At 47.5% G+C, this 18,075-nt stretch overlaps 1 pseudogene; it reads right to left on the bottom strand.

The window, feature by feature from the left end:
* Positions 1-17,505, bottom strand: part of LOC136477775 (indole-3-acetaldehyde oxidase-like) — a 30,672-nt pseudogene extending 13,167 nt beyond the window's left edge.
* Between the last annotated feature and the right edge of the window lie 570 nt (positions 17,506-18,075).

Genomic DNA, 18,075 nt, shown 5'->3' with positions numbered 1-18,075 from the left:
CGGGGGGCGTGGTGGAAACAACCGTGGCCGTGGATGTGGAGGGATACCCTTCAACCTGGAGAATACCCCGCCGCTTGTTGAGGAGAACATTCTGCCACCACCACCACCGAACCTGGCAGAGGTGATGGCACAACAGACCTAGCTTCTTGTAGCTCTTGTTGACGGAGCAAACCGTCGCCAGGGAGGTCAGCAAAATGACTTCCAAAGGAAGCTGGAGGGATTTCTGAAGCTGAGGCCACCCACCTATGATAGCACCGACCCTGACCCGCTTGTAGCCGATGGCTGGCTCAAGGAGATGGAGAAGAAGTTTGACCTCACTACTTTCACCGACGATGAGTGTGTCGGAGCTGCCGCACACCAGCTCACAGGTGCAGCACATGCCTGGTGGGACAGTTTCAGTGATTTCCATGAGGACCCTGTCAACATCTCATGGGATGAGTTTGCCGAAGCATTCGCTGAGTATCACATTCCTAAGGGTATCATGGAGGCCAAAGCCGAGTTCCGCAACATCAAGATGGGAAAGGACAGGGTGACTGAGTACACCACTCGCTTCACCAACCTTCTACGCTATGCACCTTCCTATGTTGTGAACTCTGAGAAGGAGAAGCTGTACTATTACCACAAGGGACTTAACCCGCACATCAAGCTGAAGTTGGGCGGTATTGAGAGTAGCACGCTGCGTGCTCTGGTGGATCGCTGCATCCAGATCGAGAAGGACCGTGCTGAAGCTGGAGAGGAGTACAGGGAGAGGAAGCGTAAGCCTGAGGAGTCCTTCCGTGGCTGTGATCGCAAGAGGTTCCGCAGAGATGCACCCTCTAGGGAACACTCTCGCCACAACAGGGATGACAACCCTGGATCGAGTAGGGGTGGTGGAGGCTACACCACCAAATACTCCCGCCCTGCTCAGGATCGTTACACCCGGGACCGTTATGCTCAGGACCGCAACACTCAGGACCATTTCAACCGTCCCCGCTCAGCGAATGAACGTCCAGCACAGAACTGCTCTGCACTAAGCACTGGAAACTAGAAGGCACCCGCGCCAACCCCTATAGGCGGTGCGCCTTTCACCTGCTTCGCTTGTGGCCAACCGAGTCACAAAGCCACTGAGTGCCCTCAGAACGCAGCCGCTCAGAAGTCTCAGTTCAAGGGATCTGCTACTCGTGGATGTCTCAACCATCTAGACGCTGAGGAAGCACAGGCTATCCCTGACGTTGTGTACGGTATGTTTTTAGTTAATGACAATACTGCATCAGTTCTATTTGACTCTGGAGCAACTTGTTCTTACATATCATCCAAGTTTGCACGAGTGCATGACCTGCCTGTAACCCCACGTGGAAAGCCTATCATCACCAGCTCACCTTTAGGAGACCTAAAGTGCACCCACATTTGTAAGGGAGTGAGTCTTACCATTGAGGGTCTTATCTTTAAAGCCGATCTAACCCTGTTACCTTCCACGAGCCTAGACGTCATCTTAGGTATGGATTGGCTAACCATTCACCGAAGTATCATATCATGTTCACCTAGATACGTCCAAGTGACCCACCCATCAGGCCAAGTTATTAGGTGTGAACCTCAGTCCGAAAAGTCCACTTCTATCCTATGTGCCCTTAAAGCCAGTTTAGAATCACAAAAAGAGGAGAAGACAGTTTATGATGTGCCTATGGTCAGAGACTATCCCGATGTATTCTCTAAAGAATTACCGGGTATGCCACCAGACCGTGATGTAGAGTTCATCATTGATCTTTTACCGGGAACAGGACCCATTGCCAAGAGACCCTATCGCATGTCAGTTGACGAACTAGCCGAGCTCAAGAAATAGCTTGATGAGCTCATCTCGAAGGGGTATATCAGACCTAGTGCTTCACCCTGGGGATCCCCTGTTCTGTTTGTTAAGAAGAAGGATGGCTCAATGAGAATGTGCATTGATTACCGGAACTTGAACGCAGTCACCATCAAGAACAAGTACCCCCTACCAAGGATTGATGATTTGCTTGATCAGCTTCGAGGTGCCAAGTATTTCTCCAAGATTGATCTCAGATCTGGCTATCATCAGATGAAGATTCGAGAGAGTGACATCCCGAAGACAGCTTTTGTGACTAGGTATGGGCAGTTTGAGTTCACTGTGGTGTCCTTTGGACTCACGAATGCTCCCGCATACTTCATGAACATGATGAATAAGGTTTTCATGGATGAACTAGATAAGTTTGTGGTAGTATTCATTGATGACATCCTTGTTTATTCACCCACCGCCGAAGAACATGAACATCATCTGAGAACTGTGCTTGAGAAATTAGCCCAACATCAGCTCTACGCAAAGTTCAGCAAATGCGAGTTTTGACTACAGAAAGTTGCCTTCCTAGGCCATGTACTATCAACTGAAGGTGTTGCAGTTGACCCAGCCAAGATTGAAGCTATGAAAGAGTGGGATCAACCTCGTAACGTGACTGAAGTCAGAAGTTTCTTGGGATTGGCTGAATATTACCACCGATTCATCGAGAACTTTTCCAAGATTACCCGTCCATTGACAAACCTTCTGAAGAAGACTAAGGAGTTTGAATGGATGCCCGAGTGCAAGCAAAGCTTCCGAGGATTGAAACAGAAGCTTACCACAACTCCTGTGCTAGCATTGCCTGATATCAGCAAAGATTTTGTGGTCTATTGTGATGCATCCCGTCAAGGACTTGGCTGTGTATTGATGCAAGGTGGAAGAGTGATAGCTTATGCTTCTCGACAGTTGAAAGAACACGAGAACCGTTATCCCACTCATGATCTTGAGTTAGCAGCAGTTGTGCATGCTTTGAAGATCTGGAGGCACTACTTGATAGGCAATAAGTGTGATATCTATACCGATCATAAGAGCTTGAAGTACTTTTTCACTCAGGAAGATCTAAATATGAGGCAACGCCGATGGCTAGAATTGATCAAGGACTATGACCTAGAAATTCACTATCATCCGAGAAAGGCTAATGTAGTTGCAGATGCTCTCAGTTGCAAGAGTTACTGTCACACTTTGATCATAGAATCCGTACCACCTGAACTCAAGGAAGAGATTGATGATTTCCAACTTGAGATGCTACCGCATGGCTTGTTGAATGAGCTCCGCATACAGTATGATCTCACAAATCGCATTCGTCAAGCTCAGAAAAATTATGAAGAGATCAAATATCTCTGTGGTCTAATGAAACTGGGCTACAAGACCAACCACCATGAAGATGAACAAGGAACCATCTGGTTCAAGGACAGAATCTGTGTCCCTTCCGATCTAGCACTATGAGAGGAAGTTCTATCAGAAACTCATGATTCTAAGTACTGTATTCACCCTGGAGGTTCAAAGATGTATCAAGACTTGAAGAAGCACTTTTGGTGGAAAGGCATGAAGACAGACATTGCGGGACATGTGGCACGATATGACACCTGTAATAGAGTCAAGGCTAAACATCAAAGGCCTGCAGGATTGTTAAAGCCTCTTGACGTTCCCGAGTGGAAATGGGAGAGCATATCCATGGATTTCATAGTTGGATTGCCCCGTTCACAGAAAGGCAATGATTCCATTTGGGTGATTGTTGATCGTTTGACCAAGGTTGCTCACTTTGTACCAATTAAGACCAAGACCGATGCCAAAAAATTAGCAGATCTATATGTTGAGCATATCCTCAGACTGTATGGAGCTCCCTCTAGTATTGTATCTGATCATGGTCCTCAGTTTATGTCCCGATTCTGGGAAGCTCTGCACAAGTCCATTGGAACCAAACTTGATTTCAGTACCGCTTATCACCCACAGACAGATGGACAGACTGAATGAGTGAATCAGATCTTAGAAGACATTCTTCGCGCTAGTGTACTGAATTATGGCTCTAATTGAGAGAAATGCCTACCCTATGTAGAGTTCTCTTACAACAACAGCTACCAAGCTAGTATCAAGATGTCGCCGTTTAAAACACGGTATGGCAGACCTTGTAAGACACCTTTGATGTGGTCTCAACCGGGGGAAAGATCGTTCTTTGACTCTGCTAAGATTCAAGATGCCGAAGTAGGAGTTGCTCAAGTAAAGGAGAATTTGAGAATTGCCCAAAGTCGATACAAGAGCTATGCTGACAAAAGAAGAAGAGAACTTGAGTTCAATGTGGGAGACTTCGTCTATCTCAAGGTATCCCCGCTACGTGGAACTGTCAGATTCCATGTGAAAGAAAAGCTTGCCCCTAGATTTGTTGGCCCATATAAGATTTGCAAGAGGATTGGAAAGCTCGTCTACAAACTTGAGCTACCTGAGGAATTGGTGGGTGTACATCCCGTGTTTCATGTATCCTAGCTACGCAAGTGTTTGAGAGTGCCCGATGAAGTAATCCCGACTGATACACTTGACATTCAGAACACTCTCGAGTATAAAGAGCATCCTATCAGAATTCTAGGTAGAGATACCAAAGAGACCCGAAGCAAAACTATTCCTATGTGCAAGGTCCAATGGAGCAATCACACTAAGAGAGAAGCAACATGGGAGAAGGAGTCTGACCTCCGGCTACAATATCCTTATCTCTTCGAAGGGTATGTTACGCTTTAATCTCGGGGACGAGATTCTGTTAAGGGGGGAGGACTGTAACAACCCAAAAATCCACACACCAAAAATCCCAACTGAAAATTTTTTGTTTAAACCCCATGCAATGTTGAGTGCCATGTGTAGGAGCCAACCCTAAGTATTGCATGTAAGTATAACCTAAGTAGTCATTTTCACAACCATATCATGACACATGTCATATATGAGTGTTTAAATCCCCAACACGTAAAACCTTGCATGCATAATTATTATTGTAACATGTGATTTGGATTTTCATTGCTTTATGTAACTCCTTTAATAATTAATAAACTGTCAAACAATTAATACTCAACTCAAAGGATAAAATACATAAAATAGAAAACTATAACTAATATCGGTATAGCAAAAATAGCCAATAAATCCCAAATATATGGGATGAGTCTAGGCCACCATTCTAACCCTTGGACAAGTTACATATACCATGTATAAGTGTGTGAAGCTATATGGTTCAAACTCCAAATCAATTTGAAGCAAATAAAGAAAAGAAAAACAAAAGAAAAAGAAGAATGGAAAAGAAAAGAGGGAGGCAGCAGCTCAGCCTAGCCTGCCTCGACCGGCCCAGCTAGCCTAGCCGAGCCTCGCCTGCCCTTTCACGCGCGTAGCCCACGAAGCTGGCCCAGCATCGCCGCCCACACGTGCACAACCGCTGACAAGCCGGGCCCGCTCGTCAGCCATCACGCGCCGCACACAGCCACATCGCGCCAAGCGCCTGACGACCCGACCCCGCTTGTCAGCATGGTAGCGTCTTCTTCCCCTCGCCCACGCATTCTCCCCGCGAGACTGGGGGCCAACCAGCGTGGTAGGCGCGGGCCAGGGGGTCACGCAAGAAGCATGACCCTATTTCCCCCTTGCGCCGTGCTTACGCTACCGCACGCGGGTCGTCGGATGCGCCGCACGCATCACCACCGCCCGATCGCCATCCACCATTGGAGCCCTTGGAGCTCGGCTATAAAAGCCAACGTCCGTGAGCCCTAACCCTCAGCCCGTTCGCCGTCGCCGCTGGTGGCACAGCACCACACAGCGTCAAGCTGAGAGAGAGGGACGAGGGAGAAGCAAGGAGGAGAAGGAAGCCGCTGCGGGGAGGAGCTCGTCGGAGCCAGAGCCAGCGACGCCGCACTGCACTGCTTCCGGAGCTACATGGCCACACCATATCGCTGCACCGCCGCACCACACCGTCAAGAACACCGCGGTAAGCCTCCTACGACTAAGACCAACTCCAAGCCCCTGGCCGCCATGAATAAACCACGCCGGAGCTCAAGCCAAGCTTTGGCCTAGCCAAACTGCCACCAAAAGACCTCCATGATCGTCTTCTTCAGCCTTGCGGTGCTATGCTAAGCCAATTTGAGGTCAAGCCGTGGCCAACTACACACCGCACGCATGAGCACGAGCTTACAAACGCCATGTCGACATCGGGCCATCCCTGCTCGAGCACACCGCACGCCGCCACTCTCTTCGCGCACACAAGCACCCACGCTCACACGCACTGGTCGACGCGCACGCACACGCTGCTCGAAGACACGGCCACTAGACACACGCACGCAGGGCACGCACGCAGACACGCTCGGGCGCGCTCACCATGGCCTAGAGCACGGCCATGGCGAGGCCGCCTTGGCCACCCCACCGCGGACACGCCACCGTTAACATGACGCCAAGCTCCGTCGTTCCGTGGGACATGCCGCGCGCATGCTTAGTGAGCAAGAAGATCGCCGCAGCCCTGCTTTCGACCACGCGGCACTGTCATCGGAGCACCGCCATGACCAAGCCCACCGTCACCGTGGCTGGAGGCGTTGAGAGCTCCCAGAGCCCCTTTGACCGGCTCGCCACGGCCGTAGCAGCGTCGGGGAGCTCGTGCGCACCACCAATCTCTGGTACTGCCACCACAGCCACCACTCCGCTGCTCGCCGGTGTACGAGGACTGCCGCCACCGTGGCCAGCCAACTGGAGCCGCCCGACCACCACGTTAACCTCACCAGGGCACCCGCCATGGCAAGGCCAAGCTTTTGCCCACCTTAATTGCACACCCGCGCCGCTGGAGGGGCTCGCCGGTGAGCTCACCGCCGGTGGGAGCGTCGGGGACGATGGGGAATTCTCCCCGCCTGGTTCACGCACGTGTGCACCCGGTCCTGGTGAACCAAACGGAGGAGAAGGATCGGTGGACCCGAACTATGTAGACAGTGTCTGCGGTCCATGAACCAACACCGCGCAGTCCACCATGCAGCGGATCGGTGGACCAGAGCCCAGTAAAGGCCCAAGGTCGTAAGTGGCCGCACCAACGCGTGCCACGTGGTGGGCCAAGCCTGGCCCAAATCCAGGCCCAACCAGCCTAGTGGAGGCCCGGCCTGTATTGACCATTGACCGGTCAACATTGACCGTTGACCGGGGCCACATGTCAGTGACACCGCCATGCGGGACCCACTTGTTAGAGGATGAAACAGCCAAGATGACGTCATGCTGACGTCAGCAGCTCTGGCCCCACCTGTTAGTGACTGTGATCCATTGACCATTGACTCGCCTGTTGACTTGATGTTGACTTTGACCGGACCCACATGTCAGTGACCCAAGAGCCCCCGGTCCCACCTATTGGAAATGATGACGTCATGCTGACGTCAAGCTGACGCCAGCGGGACCCCACCTGTCAGCTCGAAATCGAGATGATGACGCCATGCTGACATCATGCTGGCGTCAGCGTGCCACATGGACCAGTCACAGTGTGACACGTGTCAGCCCATGATTAATTCAGCCTTTTCCATTTTCGGAAATGATTTAAACTTCGGAAATTCATAACTAATTCATACGAACTCGAAAAAATATGAAACCCGGACCAAAATTCATCTAAAATCGAGCTCTACGCAATGGACCCATGTTTGTGTGCATTTGGCTCTTTTAAATTTTCATTGCTTCTTTGTGCTATTCTATAGACGTCGCTAACGCGACTATAATGCGATCGTTTACAGACTCAGAGGAGAACCAGACGGACGAGGACCAAGAGTACCGTGAGGAGTATGGAGACGACTACACGGAAGGTGCCACATCCCACCCAATCTCGTAGCACCTATTACGCATGGCTAATATAGAGCTGCTATTGCTTTACTTTATTGTTATAATCATGCTATGATAAGACTTGCATGGTAGTATGCTTTCTTGAAGGCCTTTACCTTGACGCAACCTTACCCCTGCTCACCCTGCTGTTAGGCTAGTCACACGCTTGCTGCTATATTTCACTGCTTATTATTTCTACTACGCTTATATATACTATATTGATGCATGGTGGAAACTGGAGTTATCTGGACTTTGGGGAGAGTGCTGCGTGTGTGACTTGGGTGTGTGGAGGGTGAGGGTTGTGTCGACCAAGTTGGAGTATACGACGAGCCTGGGGCAAGTCTTGCCGTGGGGTGCTACCTGGGCACCCCTAGAATGGATACCTGTGGTGGGTAAATGGTGATATGAGGTGGCCCTGGGTGTGAACCTGTGATGGGAGGAGCCTGGGGTGGATGTGCTGTGGTGGCACGGTAAGTGGAAACTCTGTTGAAGATATTCTGGCTTGGTCATCCCTAAGGACTTACTAGTACTCAGATTCACCGGGAAGCCTTACGTACCACTCGCCCTATATGGTGCGGGACGGCCGGACTACTTGGTAGGATATTGCCACTACTGCTAGGCCGATAGCGGACAGTGCAAGGAGGTACGGGGCACGGAGGATTTCCCCCACACCCTTCTGAGACTTCATGGAGGCCTTGTGGACCCAGCTCATGACTCACAGTTTCAGCCACCCCAGACTAGACTTGGGGTGTACCAGGGCTGAATGGTAGAGTGGCATTATCCTAGGCTAGCAAGCGGCCGAAATCAGCCCAGTTGACGACGGTCAGCGAAGAAGGTAGATCTTGTGGTTATGTAAAACCTCTGCAGAGTGTATGGTTGATCGATCGATACATATGCCGACTGGTCGGCTATGGACCTTTCCTGGGTTTCGCTTAAACTAGATAGCGAGATGAGTCCTTCTCTTCTTCCCCCGTGAGAGAGTGTCGGTCGTAGCCAGGGGCTACGGGCCATGAGACAGTGCCGAGAGGGAGTTGGCCTGTCGACTGAGCGATGGTATGGTGATGATATGGAGATGGTGGTATATCGATCCTAGGATCGAAACTGGACGGAAATGGGGTGGAATGTGTGTGGGAATGGTGTTAAAACTTGACTATACTATTATATACTTGATATGCTAATACATAGGAAACCCCAGCCTTATAGGTTTCTTTTGATTATATCCAACTTGCATCCAATTTCCACAAAGCATAGCTCATAGGGTGGGAGTGGTGTAACACCCCTGGTGTTACAATCTCGTTTAGCACCGCGATTTAGGCCCAAGAAAATTTTTCGTAACGAGTTTCTCGGGTTTTTAATTTAAAACGTACTTGAGGCGATAAGCGAATCTTGTGACTCAGTTTTGTGGACTTGAATCAACATCCAAGTTAAATTCCTCAGTGCGTAAAGATAATTAGGAAAGTCGAACGACGATTCTAGCGAGCGGTTTAGTTTGCTAGATTGAGCTTGAAAAGCAACTTTTATAATTAAAAGAAAATCTATTAATAAATAGAACGATATATTCTGCTGTTAATCTATCGTTCTGGTTGGTGTCCTCGTATCAAAAATGCGCCCACGGACATTTAACCACAATTTACTAGTAAGACACGGGAAAAACTATATTCCTGCTGATGCGTACAGACTAGTATTATAACAATTTTGTACATGTTTATATTATCAGGGTGTAATTACGCAAGTTCGGGGCCCGCATTAGTGTAATAATTATCTAACAATTTTGTCATGGTTAACGCTGAGGCTCTGCATTGCTCTACATTGGGAATCCACATTTTTGTACTTCTACTCGCCACCGCCAGTGAGTCAACAGTTTTTACATAGATGAGCGAGGGAGGATCACGTGACAGTACTGGTTTAATATTCTCCAGTTTCAGCAGCCAGGAACATGCGTGGTCTGGTTCTGGCTGGCACACTGGTTTAGCGGAGGCGCTGCGATTAGTCCGCGAGGTGATAATGACCCAGGATGGGAGAGAGGAGCCTTATCTTTTGCTCGCAACGCATAATATATTTCCTAACTTAATTGAACCGCGCCGTCGTAAACCTTTCAGGCCACTCTATCCTCTCTCACTGTATATTTGACCGACTATTCTCTTTCTTTTCTTTTCTCCACTGCAGCCCTGTCGTGCCTGTCTCTGTCTGTCTCCTGATGTCTCGTGCCTGTCTCTGTCTGTGTCTTGCTTGCGTTGCCTCCCTCTCTCTCTCTCACACCCTTCCTTTTTCTGCTGTCGTGAGGAGATGCTCTAGCCCCAGTTCACCATCGCCCGACCACAGAGCGCAAGCGCACCGAGCCCCGCGGCGCTGCTCCTCCCGCACCCCGCTGCTGGCCGCGCATGTGCGTCCGCCGTCGCGCCGAGTCCGCACGCATCTCTATAGTTGCCGCGCCTCTCACCGCACTCGGCTCCACCGCTCCCTTGCTTTCCTGTTCGTGCGCCCGCGCCACCATCGCCCTATCTCCCCACGGTGCGCCTGGCTCGGGCTACTGCATGCCGTGCCGCCTCGCCTCGTTGCTACTCGCATCGGCGCTGCCATCCCGCAGCCGGCGCTCGCAGCCTGCCGAGCCGCAGCGCCCCTGCCGTCCTTCGTGAGCACCCCGTGAGTCCCGCGCCGGCGCCCTTCCCGCAGCACTCCTCTCGCTGCTGCTTACCACGCGCCTGCGCCCTCCCCGCGAGCGAGTCCCCGACCCGCGCGCAGCTTCGCTGCTCTCCTTCCCCTTCGCAGTCAACGCCATGGCCGCGCACAGCTCCGCCCTCCTTTCCGCCGTCCGTCCCGTTGATGCCGTTGCTGCCTCGTGCTCCCGCCACCGGAGCCGTGGAGCCCTCCTGCCAGCGAGTGGCTCTGCCTCGCTTCATCTTCCTCCCCGTGCTGCGCACCCGCCCGGCCAACGCCGTTGCCGCGTCTCCCGTGGCCGTGCCGGTGCTCTGCCCCGGTGTCCGTGCCTCTCGTGCGGCAACGCCGTGGCCCGCTGCTCCGGACGTCCTTCAGCCGGACCGCAGCAGCCGCGCCGCCCATGCCGCGCGGGTCCCCATGCGGCTCATCGTCGGTTGGTACGCCGCCGCCGGCCAGCGTTTCCCGTCGGTCCTCTGTTCTTGATGATGAAGACGGGGGTAAGAGCCCAAGTAGATTTTTTGTACGGGGGTTCTCAGTGCAAAATACTAGACTCACTTAAATAGTACGCTAGTACCACGGTTTGATTTAGAGGAAGCTCAGGGGCCTATTTGCTTAAATGTAGCCGCTGCCTGCCCGTCGGGCCGTCCTGTGCCGCGTCCGTCTGGGCCACGAGTGCCTGGTGGGCCGCCAGCTCCATTGGTCTGCCGGCTGGGCGCACCGCACTGGGCCAGTTCATTGCCGTCGTGCCGGGCCGGTTTGATTGGGCCGCTGGCTGTTCGTTTCCACGCTGGGTCGGCCTGCAGCGCGTGCTCGTGGGCCGCCCGCTGCTGTGCGCCTGGGCCGGCCTTAGTCCGCTTGCGGTTGGGCCAATTTTGGTTGTGCCGGCCTTTTTCGATTTATGGAGCAATTTCTAATTTAGTTTATAAAGTGAACTTGTACTATCAATATAAATTTGTAAAGTTGTCCTAAAATCGTGAAACTAGTTTTGTTAGTCTCCTAAAATCAGGATATACCTATTAGTGTAATTCGTTCACATAGTTTGATGATATTTTTAGGAGCTATATAATTAAATTGGGATACTTAATATTATAAAAATATAACTTATATGAATTGTTGGGATAAATCGGTGATATTGTTGAATCTGAAATTTGTACAGTAGGCTTTTAGCAATATTAGGTACTCAGTGGAATTTTTATAACTCTAGAATAATTAGTTTGCTAAATGGATAATGATGTCCTATTGCGAATAAGGATTAAATTGATGGAATGGAATAAAGAAACACCGTTGGTTTATATAACTAAAATAATTGTTGGGAAATAACGCCTTATCAGACGTGTATATGTAGCCTAAGTACGGTCGTTGTTAGAACTAGCCCGTTAACTCGAGAGGCGTAAAGCGTATTTATACGAGTCACGATTGCAGTTGATTAATTACATCTTTGCATTGCATCGCATGCATATCATATAGGTACGATGATGGATCAACGGATTGCTCAAGGATGATTGGGAATCCGAAGATGGTGTAATGATATTCTCTCCAGGAGATGATGCAATGGGCTTTCTTTTCAGATGTTGTGGATGATCTGAGGATGCTAATACTAACTTTTAAATATATCTTACCCAGGCAAGCCCCGATGCATAACCCCTACTTTCTATAGTTTAAATTATATTTGTGCATTAAGTTTCAAGGAGTTGAATGAAACCCACTTACATATATATCTTTATCCTATGAGTCTTACTAGTATGACAGGATCGTGTAGATTGCTATGCTACATGACTCCGGTAGAAGTCGAGTGATTGCCTGTCACTCATGAGATATAGGAAATATGTTACTATATGATTATCACCTGGAATATATAAAATGGTGGAAAGGAAAATGGTGACCGGGCAGGAATATGGTTTGGGTATTGGTGGGTGTAAGAAGTTGTGTCGTCGCGGAGGCGGGTCATAGCTTGGTTACACCGTTTTTCCCTGTCTGGTCGGTTAAGGACCAATCGTTGCATATGACTCTGGGCAGGTCACAGACTTATTATCCCGAGCACATACTTGTGTATGGGCGCTTGGAAGACGTGTTGCTCTCTTGTCGCGGATCCGGCTCTTTCCGGACCGACTGTCAGGGTTTCTTTTTGGTGGAGGAGGTCCTTGCACCGCACTGAGTCCGGGACTCAGGGGCGGGGGCTTGGAGTCCCAGTTTGGACGGGGACCTGGACATCCGGGACAGGAGAGTGATGGGTTGGTCCTGCTTGTGTCCGGGGTACAAGCGGGGCGTGTGTTTTCGGGGTACCCAGCTACGGGCATTGATTCGCGAATCGCTGGGCTATCCGGTACGACTTGTCTACGGTTTAGCATCGTAGTAAGAACTGAAAGATGGAAGATGGACAAAGGTAATATGATTGCTTACCACATACTTGAAAGTAGCACAGGTGCTTACATAGAATGGTTAGTTAATGAACCAATGCGGCTATTAATAAAAATCGAACATAAAGACGCACGCTTAGTAATGCTTCCTGCAAATGCAATAAACCCACAAGCCAGATAACCTTGCATATCCTTGGAGTCTTTTCTTTTCTCCTGTCGGGTAAGTCTTGCTGAGTATAATTGAGTACTCAGGGTTTTATTCCCCTGTTGCAGGTAACAGGTGGAGGCTTGAGCTGACCTTTGTGTGTGGATTCCTCCTGGTGGGCTCAGAGAGGATTTCCTTTACGCTGCGATCGTAGTTGCTATTTATAACTCTCACCAAACGCTTTTATAAATGAAAGTTTCATAATCTGTTGTCGTAGTTATATATCAATACTTCATCATGTCATTAATAGATGTTTATTTCCGCTGTAACTCTGTTCACATGTTTCTATTCCGCTGTTCAATTAAATTATTTATAACTCTGATAATATTATTTCATTCCGTTGTTATATTAATAAATATTATACTCTGATGTTGTATTAAAAGTGATGTAAGAAATGGTTACGAATGATGTAAGCTTTATTCTCCCATTTGTGATCCTGATGGCAAAAATGTGGATTTTCGGGTTCTCCCCTGGGGTGTGCCCGACGGAACTGAGTAATTTAGTGTTCTCCCTCGGGTGCTTAGTGTCTAATGGAAGACAAGCACTCCTGTGAGGCATTAAATTAGGCGGTTTTGCCACAAGTGGCCAGTACAAATCGTACTGATAAACTTTGGCACATAGATTCTGCTGAGGAGTATAGCTCTGAGGAGTTTGACGGTTGAGGGGTTTGTTCCTACGCTCGAGTTTTGACGATCTTATCTCCAAGCTGTTCTGGATGAATGCTACTTTTGATTCCGCCGATGCGGCGATGTAATAATTTATGTAATTCCGCACTTTATGTACTCTGAGATTATCGTTGTATGGATGTGGTATTCGACTGGAATTTGGATAATATAATCTACAACGGTCATAATACTCTTCGACTCTGTGGATTTCCCTTCGTGGAAATCAGGTCGTTTCACTGCGTACCATCAGACATAACAGAGATGTGGCAGAACTCCATGGTAAACAACCGGTAACTTATTCTTTGTTTGCAGGGGCCGAGAAACGAAAGGTGCGGATGCCAGCCACTAGAGAAACCCAGACGAGGGATGGATCAAGGTGAATGTTGATGAGCCTTTAACGACAAAACGAATGAAAGGGGCCTTGGTGTTGTGATCCGGGATGCTGCCGGGAAGGCCTTGCTTACTTCTCGGTGCTTTGTGAGGAATGGTAGGGACGCCGAAGAAGTGGAAGCTATGGCGGCTAGAGAAGGTGTTCGCCTTGCTGCTGAATTTGGGGTGAGGGGCTGCCAGTGGTGATCGAAGGTGGCTGCATGCCAGATGCTTCAACGCCAAGGGGGAGAACGATCTAAGCTATCACTTTATTGTTGATGATGAAGCAATCCAGGCAAGTAGTACGCTAACTGAGTGGAAGGTGTTCCACACAAGAAGAGTTACTGAGTAATAAAAATAGGAAAAAGTCTATATAACCTCCCAACTATTCAGGGTGGACTACTTCACCCCCAAACTATAAAACCGGATTTTCTACCCCCTGAACTTTTCAAAACCGGTCAAATAGCCCCCCCAGACGGTTTTGGACAGTGGTTTTGCTACAGTGACGGTGGTTTTATCTTTTTCTTTTTTATTTATTTCTGCTGAATCTTTGAAAAATCATAGTAAATCACAGAAAAATCATAAAATGGAAAATCTAATTTTGTTGGACTCCACATGAGTAGATCTACACATTGAACATATAATATGGTATGCTTTGGTACAAAGTTTTTGCTATAGCTTTAGATCTATGCTTTTCTATAATTAATTTAAATAATTCATAGATGCAGCTTCTATGGTCCAATTGTGGTGAAATTTTTATGGTGGGCTAATTATTGTATGATTGAACTATAGTAAAAATTTCATACTCATTGGATCATGTATAACTTAGTTATAGATTTATTTAGGTTTATTCTTGTTAAATCTATGTTTTATCCATAACTAAGTTATACATGATCGATGAGTATAAAATTTTTACTATAGTTCAAGCATACAGTAATTAGCCCACCATAAAAATTTCACCACAATTGGACCATAGAAGCTGCAACTATAAATTATTCCAATTAATTACAGAAAAAACATAGATCTAAAGCTACAGCAAAAACTTTGTACTAAAGCATACAATATTCAGCCTGTTCGCTTGCTCGTAAACGATCGTAAATTTCCAGCCGGGAATAGTGTTTTTCTCTCACACCAAACCAGCCAGCAGTAAATAATCCACGATACGATACGGCCTCCCGAACAGGCTAATTATGTGTTCAATGTGTAGATCTACTCATGTGGAGTCCAACAAAATTAGATTTTCCATTTTATAATTTTTCTGTGATTTGCTATGATTTTTCAAAGATTCAGCAGAAATAAATAAAAAAGAAAAAGACAAAACCATCGTCACTGTAGCAAACCACCGTCCAAAACCGCTTGGGGGGTTATTTGACCGGTTTTAGAAAGTTCAGGGGGTAGAAAATCTGGTTTTATAGTTTAGGGGGTGAAGTAGTCCACCCTGAATAGTTTAGGGAGTTATGTAGACTTTTTCCAATAAAAATACCTCTCTTTTCCTCGTCAAAAAAAAGTCAATATACCATGTAGGTTGATTGCCTCGTTTAGTCTGCAGCTGTTTTTCGTACTATTTTGTTTTCATTTCATAAGCTTTACAAATGAAGGGCGGGCCTGGTACCAGCGGTAGAGTCTTACCGTCTGTGACCGGAAGGTCCTGGGCTCGAGTCGTGGTCTTCTCACATTGCACAGGCGAATGTAGGGTACACCCTTTTCATAAGCTTTACAAATGGCCTAATGACGTGGCTGAATGTGAGCCGCCGGGCGGTGGCTGACTTGTACACACCAGACCTTGAACAAGTCCTTTGTTCGTCGAATAAACCAGGAAAGCGTTTTGTGCAAGGAAAAAACATCTAGCACGCTTGATAAAAAAAGGTAGCACTTGTGCCATTTTTTCCCGTCGAAATTAAATATCTCTTTCGCCTTTCAGTTCCTATATAGAGTATACTGCTTCCGTTAGGTTGTTGACATGTCGGCGAGATGGGTGACGTGCCAAAACGGTGAGAGGAGCAAGGAAACTGGACACCGGAGCTGTAACTGATGAAACCCATGGAAACTTGATTGAAACGAACGAGACAGCGCCATCCCTTACAATGAAGGAAGGGGGCAAAACGGAGCGTGCTGATGATGATTTAGCTTACACTAATCTACATGCATGGTCCGTGACAGGGGGCCAGGGGCGTTGCTAGCCTTGTTTACTGAAGTTGTTTGGGGTGATATGTTCACCCCCAAGATGTAGGCTTTTAGGTTTTAGGTCCAGTTCCTAAAAAACAAAATAAACACTTATTATTTTTTTCTTTTTTCAATATATATTTAATTTGTGGCAAAACCTTTACGGCCTTCCAGAAAAATAAAAATGACATAAAATTCACATCCACGGTCCAGTGGACTAGATTTAGCATGTTAGAACGTGCTACGGTATGCATCAAATAACGGTCCGCAAATCTTCGTAGCAGTCGTTACAACGTGCTACGGTATGCATCAAATAACCCTAAGCGGCTATTTGGATCCCTTCATTTTGAAGAAATTGAAATCTACATAATGGATTAGGCTATTTGGCTTGGAATTTTACATTCCATAATATTTTCAAGCTCACAAATAAGCCTATACCAAATTCATAGGGTGGGAGATGAAAATGGATTCTATAGATCACTATGCTATAATCATATTCTCCAACTTATGGTACACTATTCAACTCACTTCCCTACAATAAAAATGCAATATATAAGTATGTCCCTTGTATGTCTAACAATAAATATACAAATATATTTCATATATAACTATATTAGCTTAGTTAATCTATGCCTAAATTGTAATTATTAGAATGAATTTAATTTCAAGGATAGCTAACCTATTTTAACTACCATGAGACTGATGAGGTTACTGCTTCTACTAATGATAACGAATCATGGTTCTATAACTATTTTATGCCTCTCTAATTATATGTAATTTGCGTGTGAAACACCATATTTCTTTTCTTAATTAAAGTATGTGAGACATCAGTTCTTTAAGTACAATTAAAAGCCTATTTATATATTCATTATTTATGATATATAGACATAAATTTATGTGTGATTATTAGATACATTGGAACTTAGAACCTCATTTGCATTGGGAAGGCTTCTCCTCGCAAAACGGCTCTAGGTTCTAGGGAATATTCAGCACTATAACTAAGGAGTCATTTTCTCTCTCTTTAAGAGATGAACTAGGAGCGGGTGAAGTTGGTATATTTAGCTTTAGCTCTAAAACTATGGTTCTGGTTTGGACTTATCCGGAGGAGCCATAGCCAAAAGATGCCCTGCCAAACATGATCTTTGGATCCACGATTCGCTAACTCGATGCCAATCAACTACGTTATCATTACCTTGCTTCAGACTTTGACATGCTTCAAAAGAATAGAAAGTAAAAAAAAAAAGATGCTACTCCGCTCTAGATTATACGTCGTCTCAGGTTTTTCATATCTATGTAAATGTATCAACCTGGTGGTCATTTGCCCGCTCGTACACCGTACTCGTACCTTCGCCGCAGCCGAGCTTGGAACTCCAGCAGCGTCGTCGACGGGTCCACGCCGGCCGCCTCGTACCGCTGCCCGTTCACGGCCAGCACCACCGTCGCCGCCGCCTTCCCCATCTCCGCGGCCACGTCCTCCACTGCACCCAGTCCTAGTGCACGACGGAGCTGCTGTGCTCTGCCTCTGCTCTCGTGGGTCGTGGCAGTGTATGCCTTACATTAGCACGGGACTGAGAGTTTCCGAGAGGCGCCGCCGGTGATGCACGCGCTGACGCCGCCGGCAGGTACGGTGCCTGCGAGAGCGAGAGCGAAATGATGACGCTGCACGTCCGCGGCCAATGGGATCTCCACGCTCCCAAAGTCTTGACCTCGGCGCAGTTAGAGTAGTTTTCCTTTTTCAAAAAGAAAGGTCGGCGGAAAAGGTTCTGGAAAATCAGCGAAGTTTATAAAGGAAACTGAGCCCCGCGCGCGCGCACACAAAAAAAAAAAAAAAACGTACGACAAGCAAAGTGAAAAATTGTACATGCCATTGTGACTACCATCACTAATCACCATCATTGGAACTCCGAATCTTGGAAATATTATTTCTTCAAAAGTCTTCTTGGAGTTCTTTGCATCAGCAGCTCTACATGACATAGCTTCAACCCATTTGGAGACATAGTCAACTGCCACCAAGATATACTCATAGCC

The sequence above is a fragment of the Miscanthus floridulus genome, chromosome 1, assembly GCF_019320115.1.
Source record: "Miscanthus floridulus cultivar M001 chromosome 1, ASM1932011v1, whole genome shotgun sequence".
Lineage (NCBI taxonomy): Eukaryota > Viridiplantae > Streptophyta > Magnoliopsida > Poales > Poaceae > Miscanthus > Miscanthus floridulus.
This window is presented reverse-complemented; position numbering and strand designations above follow the sequence as displayed.